We start from the raw sequence: 12,360 nt of genomic DNA on the forward strand, positions 1-12,360 counted from the left end.
AGGGAGAAACTCAGTCATGGAACACCTTACCCCTCGCAGTCTTTAGAAAAAGGACGTGGGAAGGGTCGTTTCAACTCTTGCTTTGTGTTTTGAAGCACAAACTACATTAGTTTTGTTCTTTAACTTTTAACAACAGGCGCGATGTCAACCGTACAAAGCTGATGGGTCAAACGGAACAAGTCCAGAGCTGAACCTTCCGCCAACTCTGCCCTCAGAGCATGCAGCAAATTTGATTGGTTGAGATGGCGTGAAGTTTTTCCCCCAAGAACTATTAAACTGAAGGTTTTTCAAAGAGCAAACAAGGCAATTTGTGTGATCCAGTTTTCAAATATAAAATTCAATTGAAATTAAGTCGCTCCTCGATCATAGACTGACGTCTCTCAGAATGACAGACACAGTGAACCAATTGCTTCACCCCGCTTTGCACGGCGCGCACGGGGTAACAACGTGTTTGTTCATGCGCGGAGCCACTTTAACATTCTCGCAGACAAAACAGTGTTTTGGGGTTAGTGCTTAAAACGAAGCACAGCATGGTCTTTGACTGGCCATGGCTCTTCACTGGCCAGAATTATTAATATTCACTGATTAAGATACAACGACTGATTAATATTGCAAGTACTGCACAGTAAAACCTGTATATTAAAAGAGTTTAAGAATGAATGCTTGATTCGGGATGGGTAAAGCTTCTTTCAGGCCACCCTGTTGTTGCACACATCATTATGACAGCATGAACACCACCGAAGGCAAAGAGAGCCCACCGACCACATCGTTGGACTGAGATGGTCTACTCTCACTCTCTCCATCCCAGGGGAGGAGGAGGAAAAAAGGGGGAAAGGGAAGTTGTAAACATAAAAAGTTGAAAAGTAGGGTAGAAAGAGGGATGGGGAAAAAATGAGGGTGAGAGGAGGGGGTTGGGGCGTTGATCAAACAACTTGGAGTAACCACACATGCGCACATACATACACAGACACCATGACACCACACCCAAATGACTCTCTCTCTCTCACATCTCTCTTCCCTCCCTCGTGGTCAGAGAGAGAGAGAGATGAGAGGGGAGTGAGAGAGAGGTATGAGAGAAAGCGTAGAGAAAAACCGTTGAAAGACCTGGTGTGCAAACGACTCAGTTGGGGTTCAGCGCAGCAGCTAGAACCAACTCATTTTGTTGTTGTGGAAGGAAAACGGGCATCTCTTGAAGACTGACGATCAATAGTTCTCTATTGGGCCACCACCATGACAAGTCTGTTTCCCGTGTGCCCACCATTGCAAGGTGGTGTGTGAAATGCCAGCGGGAAGGGAAAGGACTTTGGTGCCATTTTTGGCCGACCAATCATTGAAGTATGATTAACTTCCCATGAACCTCAAGCGACGGTTCAACTCTCCATTGAAAGTCTCGCTGTTTTGAAAGTTCAATGCTCACGAGGTTGTGAGCCAGTTGGGACATTGTTTCCAACATTAAATTCACCACGGAAGTTGAGCAACAACAGTCATTTTCTTTTCTTGACATCCTCATTACCAAGTTTCCTCATGGCAAGCCCTCTCACAAGGTATACAGGAAGCCAACTGACTTGGACCGCTACCTCAACGACCGCTCTTTTCATCATTCTTCAACTATCCAGCCTGTGAGCAGCACTCTTATTCATCACACTACACTATTAGCGACAAGTACGACATGCAGCACGAACTACACTACATCACAACTGTCCTTGAATTCAATGGTTATCCCCAGCCACAAGACCAATAACAAACTGCCGAAAGCTCGTGATGATACACCGGAAGCTCGAGCATATGTTATTCTCCTCTTCATTGGATGTACGTCACACGACATTGAGCGCATTCACAAGACTGCCAACATAACAATACGCCATCGCTCGACACATGAGCTCAAACCTATTCTTCACACACATAAGGACAGAAGATCCCAACGCCACCAACCAGGTGTTTACCGCATCCCTTGTGAATGCATTCAAATTGGTGAAACTGGTTGGACTTTCACTGAAAGAACATCAATCACGTAATCGACGAGGTGAATGGGAAAAATCAGCGATAGTTAATCATGTACAGAACAATCATAATAATCATCGCTTACGATGGTCAGACAAGAAACTTCTCACATCCATTAGTCACTGGCACACAAGAAGAATCAGGGAAGCTGTGGAGATATATTTACATCATACGGTCCCCAAAGGAAACTGGTTACGCATCAGCGACATCTGGCTCTCCCTCATGAACAAGCTGACACCTACAATCACAGTTATCAATACACCGAGGACAAGGAACCATGATGAGCAAAATCTCACCGGCCTACCAGCCCAATGAGTGGAGTGCGGGTGTGAAGCTCTTATAAACCCCTCATTCATCCAATAATTCATCCGCATTCATCTTATAAACCCCGAGACCGGAAAGGAGATGGTAGAAGACAGAAAGACCACCGACCTGCCTGCGGTGATTGAGTGAGAGTCCCAAAGACTCAGCCTCATTGCGGGAGATGCCAATGATCCGAAATTCCTTGGTTTCCACAACGTGAAGCCGAGAAAGGTGGGAGGCAGGAGCACCAGCACAGAGTGGAGAGCAGTACTCCATCAGGCTGCGGACAAAAGCTTTTATGCAGTCAGTAGCTCAGGTGGGTCGAGGAAGGACTTTGCACGACGGAGGATTCCCAGTCGGTGACTGGCTTTGGAGGCCAGGTTGGAAATGTGGCTTTCCCAGGAAAGATTATGGCAGATAGTGAGACCCAGAGGCTTAAATGAAAGGACTTCTTCCAGAGGATTGTTGAGAAAGTGGATTGGGGGGGGGGGATTCTAAACGGTCCTTTCGAAGAGACATGGTGAGAGTGTGAGATTTGTCCGGATTGAAAGACATGTTCCACGTGTTGGACCAGTTTGTGATTTTATCCAGATCTGCAGTGAGTGAATAAGCTGCTGCTTGCCGGTCTGAGGGATGGACGTTTTACCTTCAGGACATTTTGTATCCCTTTTGTCAGGTAATATAATATGCACTTGCTTGTTTGCTCCCCCACAATAGTTGACCGAATACTATTTGCAAAGCTTACAAGGATAGACAAGGAACCTTAGTGAAGGTGGAGACCATTCGACCCATCATGTCTGTGTAACACCAACTTCAGAAACAACTATAACGGCACTCGGTTGTGTGCATAACTCCACCATATTATTGGCCCCATTTTTTAATGGTGAATATAAAAAAAACTAAAAAAAAACTCTCGGATCCGGATTCGGATCTTCACCAAAATCGAATCAGTTATACATTGTCATACACCCAACCTGTCCACTAAGTTTCGTCCGAATCCGTCTGACATAACCTTTGGAGATATCCTGTTCACAGACAGAAAGACAGACAGATAGGGGTGAAAACATAACCTCCATCCACCTACAGTGGGAGAGTTAATTGCCCATCCACATGCAAACTACCTACAAGTCCTGCAAATATCCCTGTATCTCCAATGCTTACACGTACCTATCTAATTCCAATTTAAACCTATGTACTGTTTCTGCTCTGACTACCTTTCCAGGGAGACCATTCCATCATGCATTATTGAAAACCCCCTACCTTACTATCCTCCTAACTCTCGTCTCCACTCTCAGGCTGTTGCCCCTAGTTCTATTACTGCAGGTCTATTCTGATGAAAAAGACTTCTGCACTTATTTTATCAACTCCTTTCATTATCTTAAACATCTCCATCGTATCTCCTCGTAACCACCTCCTTTCTCGTGTATAAAGCCCCGTCTACTTCAGCCGCTCCTCATAGCTGAGTCAAGCTCGGCCCGGAATCAATCTAGTAGCCCTGCGCTGAACCCTCTCCATGGCATCTACGTCCTTCCTGAGTTGTGGTGACCTAAACTGCACACGATAGTCCAGATGCTGCGATCTTTCACTTAAAAACAAAGGAACAGTTTTTATTTATTGACTGATATGTGCCGAGTTAAACTTTGTCAACCTGCTTGAGATGGTAACATCCCTCAATGGTCTTGCCACCACCTCCCGTCAGACGGGCTTCGTGTTGTGTTTTTGTTTTTCGATCTTTATGAAGATTTATTTATTTATTTTGTGTTCGCTCGAAAGCTCATGGAAGAGCTGGTACATAAATCGCATGACATGCAGTGCAACTCTTTTTCCAGCATGACGAGCCATTGCATTGGCTCAGATGTAATATGCTAAACAGACCCAACCAAGGTTTGCGATGAAATGCATATTTTAAAACCATTTACTTTTTTCCGTTGTTTATAAAAAAAAAATGTTTTTTTTAACAGGATAAACTTTAAATGAATGTTAATTGTGGCCTTCAGCCAAGGCTCCTTTTTCTCCTGTTACACAGATAAAGCTGAAGTTTGGTACTTGCTATGTTGACCTATTTTTTTTATCTGTGTCTAAATTTACCTGCACAAATTTTACCTGTTTGATCTGAGCATACCCTCTTTTGCTCGTATACCCTTGAAAAAAAAGGGTATATCTGCTGTCAACTCTCTTTAGTGCCGCTCGGAGTCTGGAATGTTGCCGGTTAAAACCCCGGCCGAGTCACACCAAAGACTTTTAAGACGGTATGTGCTGCTTTCTTGCTCGATCCTCATATTATGCGGACAAACAATGCTGGGAAGGCAATGGCAAACCACCCAGTATAACCCTGTCAAGAAACTGCTTCGGCAGCACCGACGCTCTGGAAAGAGTACGGCACATCAAATCAAATCACCCTCTTTTGCGCCAAACGAAGCGTTAATGCCCCAGACATCAGCTTCTCCTCTCTTCCCACGGCGGTTAGCACACACCGACAATCGACATGATGTTGATTCCATCCATTGTTCTACCTGTTCTCCAACGAAGAACGACACCAGCCTTTATCTGTGTATTGCACTGCGTAGGCCCCAAAGCTATTATTCGGAGCACCCATTGTTAATGTACCAAATTGCTCCGGTACTTCTTTACGAAAGATTCTCCAGCACTTTATTAGCGCCTGTGTTTTTTTTCTAATGGTTTCCATTTTGATCTAATCGGTCATTCCAGTTGCCTTAATTTTGTTCAGTTGAAACGGTTATCTCATTTCTGTGACGATGGAAGGAAATGATGTGATCAGCATTCCGTCCTCGGCCCAGCTGTCTTCTGGCCAACATGAAAAGGTTTCTCGAATGTGCGAGTCGAGTTTTGTTCACCTTTCTACAAAACTTGGATCCGTTGCACATTGGTCAGGTCAAGCGCAAAGAGGATTCCCTGGTTTGGTATCAGAAATTGTACCAACCCTTGAAAGATTAATTTTTTTCTTTCTTTCGTTACATCAAGGTTCATTGAGCGAGAATGAATAACTCATGGTGATCCTGAAAGCCAATGTCGATCTCCATCTGTGAATAGGTAGAACAATTAATGGATGACATCAACAGGACGTTGCTCGAACTATATGCGTGGGAAGCAAGGAGAAGCTAACCGTTCGACCATTAACCCTTCCTCGGAGGTAAGCGGGTTGATGCCCGAAAGCTCTTTTGCTCTGAAGAATGGTTAACGCCTGAAATGTGAGCTTCTCTTTGCTTTTTTGCAGTGGTTAACACACTTCAAGCAACATTCTGTTGATGCCGTCCATTGTTTAAAAACGAATTTTCTCTGTCGGGTTCAAAGATGCAAGTTTGTTTGCAATAAAGTATTACAGAGACGTCTGCAAGTGGCGGTTTCTTTCTTATTGCCCTGAGATCGAATTACCCGCAACCATCCGTTAAGAGGTTTTCATTATTATTCTCACCACGGCACTTTTTATTGATTGTTGCAGCTTTTTTTTTTTTTAAAGGTTGTTTCCACCAAGTTATTTAAAGCAACTACTTCAGTCGACAATTGCAATTGTGAAAGCCCGTTTGAGGTCAAATCAACACCGGTGGTGATATCAAGGCTGCAAGGAGGGGGCTCACTGGTTGAGAAGACGCTATACATCATCATTTACCATGGAATTGCAGAATTGGGACACACTGAGCCAATATACTGCTTCACTCCGCTGGTGTGCGTATAAAAGCAACCCCTCTTCATCGCCTCCTCATTTACACAAAGCAGGAAGTGCAATTTTAAATTCGATCCACAACTCATGTGCCCATGAAATGTACTCTTTTTGTACAGTATGCTTTCCATGTTTGGGTTCACTTGCTCGCAGCAGTTTGTACCAGTGAAGCTGGCAAGCAGCATAACACACTACAGTCAGGCTGGAGGTTTCAAAACAGTGAGCTTGGGTTAATTGGAGGAAGCCGAGCGGTGTGTTCATTAGCCCTTCTACTCTTGTATTGCTTTCTTCATCCCATTCCTTTCCCCACATCCCCTCCAGACATAATATCCTCACCCTCCCTCAAATGCATGCCATTCCGCTTTTCACACCTTTCTAAAATGCATCGACCAGTATGCCTCAGAACTTGTTTTTAGCTTTCCCACTTTAATTTCTGTCAACCCTCGACGATGCTGACTCTGACACTGGACTGGGCGGTGACAGTTCACGTGTCCTAAAAAAAAACCTGCTCTGCTGCTCTTGCACATCCTCCCTCTAGCCTTTTCACCCTGATATTTGTGCTAGGTCATTTGTGCTGGCTGACATTACTGCACTGTATAAAAAGGTGTAAAAACTCATCTCAACAACAGACCTATCAGCTTACTTCCAATCATCAGCAAGGTCATGGGATCTATCATCCCAGTCAAAATCAAATCTTTCCTTTTCCCCAACAACCTCACTTCAGATCACCAATTTGGTTTCATACCAGGTCAATCTACCTTGGACATGCTGCTTCGACTCACCCAACAATGGATGGAGGCCCTCAATGTAAGATATGAGCTCAGGGCCTTCTTTCTGGACATATCTCATGCTTTTGCTACAGTCTGGCATCCTGCCTTGCTCTCCAAACTCTCTGCCTATGCCCTATGGCATCGATTGCCAACTCCACACATGGCTTACGGACTTCCTCTACTATCAATGGAATCCCTCTATCTCTTCTTCCTGTTAAGAATGCAGTGCCCCAAGTCGGTGTTCTGGGCCCAGTCCTATTCCTGATCTTGATCAATGATCTCTCTGACTCTCTGGAAAATCCTCTTTAACTTTTTGATATTGACGCTACCTTCTGCCATGGCATCCCTCATCCGTCAGACAGACAGGCTTCAGTCTCGTCCCTATCTTCAGACCTTGAAAAAAATTACAAGCTGGTCAAATACAATTTTGCTTATGTATCCATATTGTCCACCTTTTGCGTTCTCCCTTACTCCTCATTGTTACCTGCATCCCTTGTTTGTCCGTCTCCATCTACTTTCTCCCTTCCTACTTTTGTTGTTGTTTCCCCTTTTTCCTGCTGTTCCCTTTGTTATGTTGTGTCCTGATTTTGTTCTGTGTAATCGCGATTCATGTAAAAACTTTTTTTTTTAATATCAATTCCCTGACATTCGAGGGATTTTTCAGGAGCGTATCCCCCGCGAATAGCGGGGTCCAACTATTTTGTAATATAAATTGCACAGTATAAATTTGTGATTGGAATGATGCTTCTTAGAATTAAAATATAGACAGATGAAGTTTGAAGCAGAATCAGGAAATTATGTGAGGGTACCTCTTTACGGATGGTTGTGGGTAATTCAATCTCAGGGCAATAAGAAAGAAACCACCCGTGACATTCTCAGATTTGACGTGTGTAATTTTGCCATTTGTGACATATAAATATTTCCCACCTGACTTCTGTTGGGGTCAGCTGCATGAAGTTTTTTTTACCCAAGTCCTTCACGAACCAGCTGTCCAGCCCCCCTCCCTTTCATAGCATGGGTACCGAAGGTCAGGTATGGGAGCACGCGCCGGAGCAGCACGTCGCTGCGTCCACTTTCTACCGGTACTACAGAGGCCTCTGTCTGGCCATCCCCCAAGCAAATGCCTGGCCCATCCCCATCTCCTTGAGATACCGATCAACCTGCTGCAACCACGAGGCACGTGGTCGGCCCACTGGCCTCCACCACTCACAAGGCTCCCTCACTAAGAGAATCTGGTGAGCAGGATCAGCATCAGGAAAACGAACCACATGTCCATACAGCCGCAGCTGATGCTCACGGACTATGCAGGTAACAGATCTCATGAGTCTCTCTCAGAAACCACTCATTGGACACAAAGTCTGACCAGCGATAGCCAAGGATTCTCCAAAGAGACCTGGTACCAAAGGAATTAAGTCTCTGTCTCAGATTCCTGGTCAGAGTCCAAGTCTCACATCCGTGGAGCAAGACTGGAAGCACCATTGACCTGAAGACTTGGACTTTCGTGCTCCTGCACAGGTACCGACGGTGCCATACCCCATGATCCAGTGAATCCATGACTCCCCAGACCCAACCCAGACGTCTAGTGACTTCTGGCTCACAGCCAGCAGAGACATGAATATCACTGCCAAGGTGTGTGAATCTCTCCATGACCTCAACATCCTCGTCACAAACAGGTACAGACAAATAGCAGCATCCAATATGTCATTGAAAGCCTGAGTCTTAGTTTTGCTCCAGGAAACCAATAATCCCAGCAGCTCCGACTCCTCATTCAGCAACTCAAGAGCACCCAAAAGGATATCTAGAGTCTCTGCAAAGATGACGGCATCATCTGCGAAATCAAGTTCAGAGATCTTGACATTCCCAAACGATGCACCGCAGCTTGATCTCTCTGACATCCTCCCCAGAATCTAGTCCATACAAGTGTTGAAAAGTGTGGGGGCCAGTACACACCCCTGACAAACTCCAGCAACAACTGGAAATAAGACTGAGATGGTATCACCACATCTCACAGCACTCTCACTTCCAGAATATAGTTCAGAGAACAGATTGATCAGATTTGGTGGCACCCAACGAAGACCAAGAATCCTCCAGAGGGCATCCCGATTCTCTGAATCGAATGCTGTGCAGAGATCATCATAGGCTGCAAGCAGCCCCTGCCAAAACTCTCGTCTGCGTTCGGTGAGGACCCGAAGGGCAAGGATACCGTCAATCATCGACCTCTTTGGTGTAAAGCTTGACTGCTCTGGGTTCTGGTGCTCAAGCAGATGGTGGTGAACCCTATCAAGAATTATCTGAGCAAAGACCTTGACCCGCACTGAGAGCAGTGTCATTCCTCCTTCGTTATTGCAGTCCTGGCGATCACCCTTCCCTTTCCAGAGAGGTACAATAAGGCCCCTCTTCCAATCAGTTGGGATCATGCCTGTGTTCCAGGTAGAGCACAGAACTGCATGCAACGACACGAGTACAGCATTTCTACCAGCCTTGAGAAGTTCAGCATGGATGCCACAGATCCCTGTAGCTTTACCCCATTTCAACCAGTTCACCACAGCCTGTGTTTCCACAAACAAAGGTGGATCACAGTTGATTGGAGAGTCAGCAATTGGAATAGTAAAACACCTGATATACAACTCAATAGCCGGTGGATTAGCCTGGAACAGCCACTCAAAGTAACCGGCCCATCAGGCCTTTGCTTCGGACTCCTCTGTCAAGAGTCCACCACCCTCTGCTCTAAATCCAGTACACGGAGTGATGGGCTTGGAGTAACGCAATGCGCGAATTCCCCTGTGAGCAGGACGAGAATAACTTGACCACAGATGATGCTCTACCCCCTCTTAGATTCATCGCACATAGGCCTCCTCGTACACACTCACCTCACATCCAGTTTTACGCCTCAACTCCCTGAACAGCTCAGCTTTGCCATTAGGCCTGGCCCTGTGACTCTGATAAATGGTATCCCGTGTCCCTTTACAGACAAAATTCTTCTTCACCTTCAGCACCCGACTCCCCCCCCCCCCAAATCCCCACTCAGCCTGTTCGCAAACTCCACAGCCACCCTCTCATCCTTGAGCTTGCCAACCACCAGCCTCGGCTGGGATGGTACCATTCTCCCTTACTTGAGCTGCAACTTCGGATGAGTTCTGGATCATCCTCCAGTGACCATCAACGAGCACATGGTCAATCTCCTTTGCCTCAACATCAGCGTTGGAATACCAAGTCCAGCGATGAGCCTGTGGGCACTGAAACTATGAACCAGCCACCCGAAGTCCATGACTTCTTGTAAAGCCAAGGAACTTCATGCTATTCTGGTTCACAGTTCCAGATCCATGGGGACCAATACATGTCTCACAACCATCCCTATCAGTTCCAGTTGAGGCAATGAAATCCCGCAAGATGGGTACCTCGCTAGTCTTATGTATATAATCTATGTATGTCTATCTGTCCATTTGGGGAGGGCTACCCAGTTGAGGGAGGGGCTTCCCTCATTCAGGGAGGGGCTTCAAAATCACTCTTCCTCTCGTCTGTTTTGTCAGGCTTGCACTTTCTTGCACTCCCACGGCTTGATGTAAACTGTAATTCGATGTCTGATTTCATTTTTCCTGGTCACGAGCATGCTTTAAACCACGGTCGCAAAAATATGTGAAGAAAATTCGCGTTTTTAGACAAAAAAAAATGCATGTTATGTGAAATTGAGGCCTGTATTCGAAAGTCCTTTCAGCATCCCTCACGGCTTTACCCTAACTCCAATTCATCATCTGATTTCATTTTTTTTTTGTCGTCGTTAAGATGGTTCAAGTTTCACTTTCAGCAAAAGGTGAGAAAATGGAACGAACATTGGCTTTTATACACAAAAATCGATTCTAATGGCCGTTTACAATGGCTATTGGAATACATTTTTGTTGTTTTTAATGTGAAAAATTAAATAAACACCACCCACAACACTTTTTCCCAGGGATCTTTCCATTTGAACTGTACTCTTTCGACAGTCGTCACCAGAAAACGTTTCTCTCTTTAGACGTAGTCACAATAAAACGTTGCAGGTCTTAGGAGGTACTACTTGGTTCCAGTCACACAAGTATAAAGCTCGTGCATGAAGCAGCGACGATGTAGACCTGATGACGTCACACATCTTAAGCATCGTAAAAGTAACGTACTCTTTCAAATAATCGCATTTCATTTGCTATTTTATGGCATGCCAGGATAGCTTGGACTCTTAAAGGATTGCACATTCGGCTTTGAGCTACGTTGACACGGTTGGAATCCAAACTCAGCCATAAGCTGACCACCATGGTCTGTCTGCGTCTGTTTGTGGTGAGGATGTTGAGGTCGTGGAGAGATTCACTTACCTTGGCAGTGATATTCATGTCTCTGCTGGCTGTGAGTCAGAGGTCAATAGACGTCTGTGTCGGGCCTGGGGAGTCATGGATTCACTGGATCATGGGGTGTGGCGCTGCCGGTACCTGTGCGGGAGGACGAAGGTCCGAGTCTTCAGGTCCTTGGTGCTTCCAGTCTTGCTCTATGGATGCGAGACTTGGACTCTGACCAAGGATCTGAGACGGAGACTTAATTCCTTTGGTACCAGGTCTCTTCAGAGAATCCTTGGCTTTCGCTGGTCGGATTTTGTGTCCGACGAGCGGTTGCTGAGAGAGACTCGGATGATATTTGTTACCTGCATAATCCGTGAGCATCAGTTGCGGCTGTATGGACATGTGGCTCGTTTTCCTGACGCTGATCCTGCTCACCAGATTCTCTCAGCGGGGGAGTCTCATGAGTGGAGGAGGCTAGTGGGCCGACCACATGCCTCGTGGTTGCAACAGGTTGATCGGCATCTGAAGGAGATGGGGACGGGCCAGGCATCTCCTTGGGGGATGGCCAGACGGAGGCCCCTGGAGTACCGGCGGAAAGTGGACGCAGCGACGCGCTGTTCTGGCACATGCTCCCATACCTGACCTGACATGGTGTTTGGCATGCACGGGTGGGCATCAATTGGACGGTCGTTAAACCGGAGGATGCGACCGCATTGCACTTGTAACTGCCATTTCCAAAATGAATAAAAGAATGAGGGAACAGAATGAATCAGCTGATGAACGTCATGGACTTGCACCGGAAGCAGAAAAAAACACACACACAGAAAGGAGGCGGGAAAATGAGACGGCTGATGAAGTTCAACACAGACTTGCGCAGGATGCAGAGCAACGAAGACTTTGGAGGGTAATACGTGCCCAGAAAACATAGACAACAGCAACGGATCGGACGACAGATCTGATAATATTGTCCATGAGCATAACTGCGGTCCAATGACCTCACCATGCGTGGACTTTTCTGCGAAACATTTCACCAATTAATCAACAGGCAAAAGGGGATGGATTTACACTGTGTTGCTCCAAGAGGAAAGTCCAATTACCTGCACTATCTGCCGTACCTGCTCGACTGCAACAACATTCTCAAGGTAATGATGGGAAACATCGCAACTTCCGAGAACAACATCCGAAGTTGCAATTCAGCTTTGCTCCAAACACACATCCGCTTCAGATATCTGGGATTTATCAAAAAACTGTATTTCACATGTGATTTATTCTGTTCACATGTTATGGGAAGTAAATAAATTGC

The 12,360-nt window shown here is 45.8% G+C and overlaps 1 protein-coding gene across 4 annotated transcripts in view; it reads left to right on the forward strand.

Moving 5' to 3' along the window:
* MAP2K5 (mitogen-activated protein kinase kinase 5) overlaps positions 1-12,360 on the forward strand; it is a 307,732-nt gene that overhangs the window by 71,036 nt on the left and 224,336 nt on the right. The window lies entirely within an intron of this gene.

Source organism: Eptatretus burgeri, chromosome 12 (genome assembly GCF_056783735.1).
Source record: "Eptatretus burgeri isolate ZD-2024b chromosome 12, Ebu_testis_v1, whole genome shotgun sequence".
Classification (NCBI taxonomy): domain Eukaryota; kingdom Metazoa; phylum Chordata; class Myxini; order Myxiniformes; family Myxinidae; genus Eptatretus; species Eptatretus burgeri.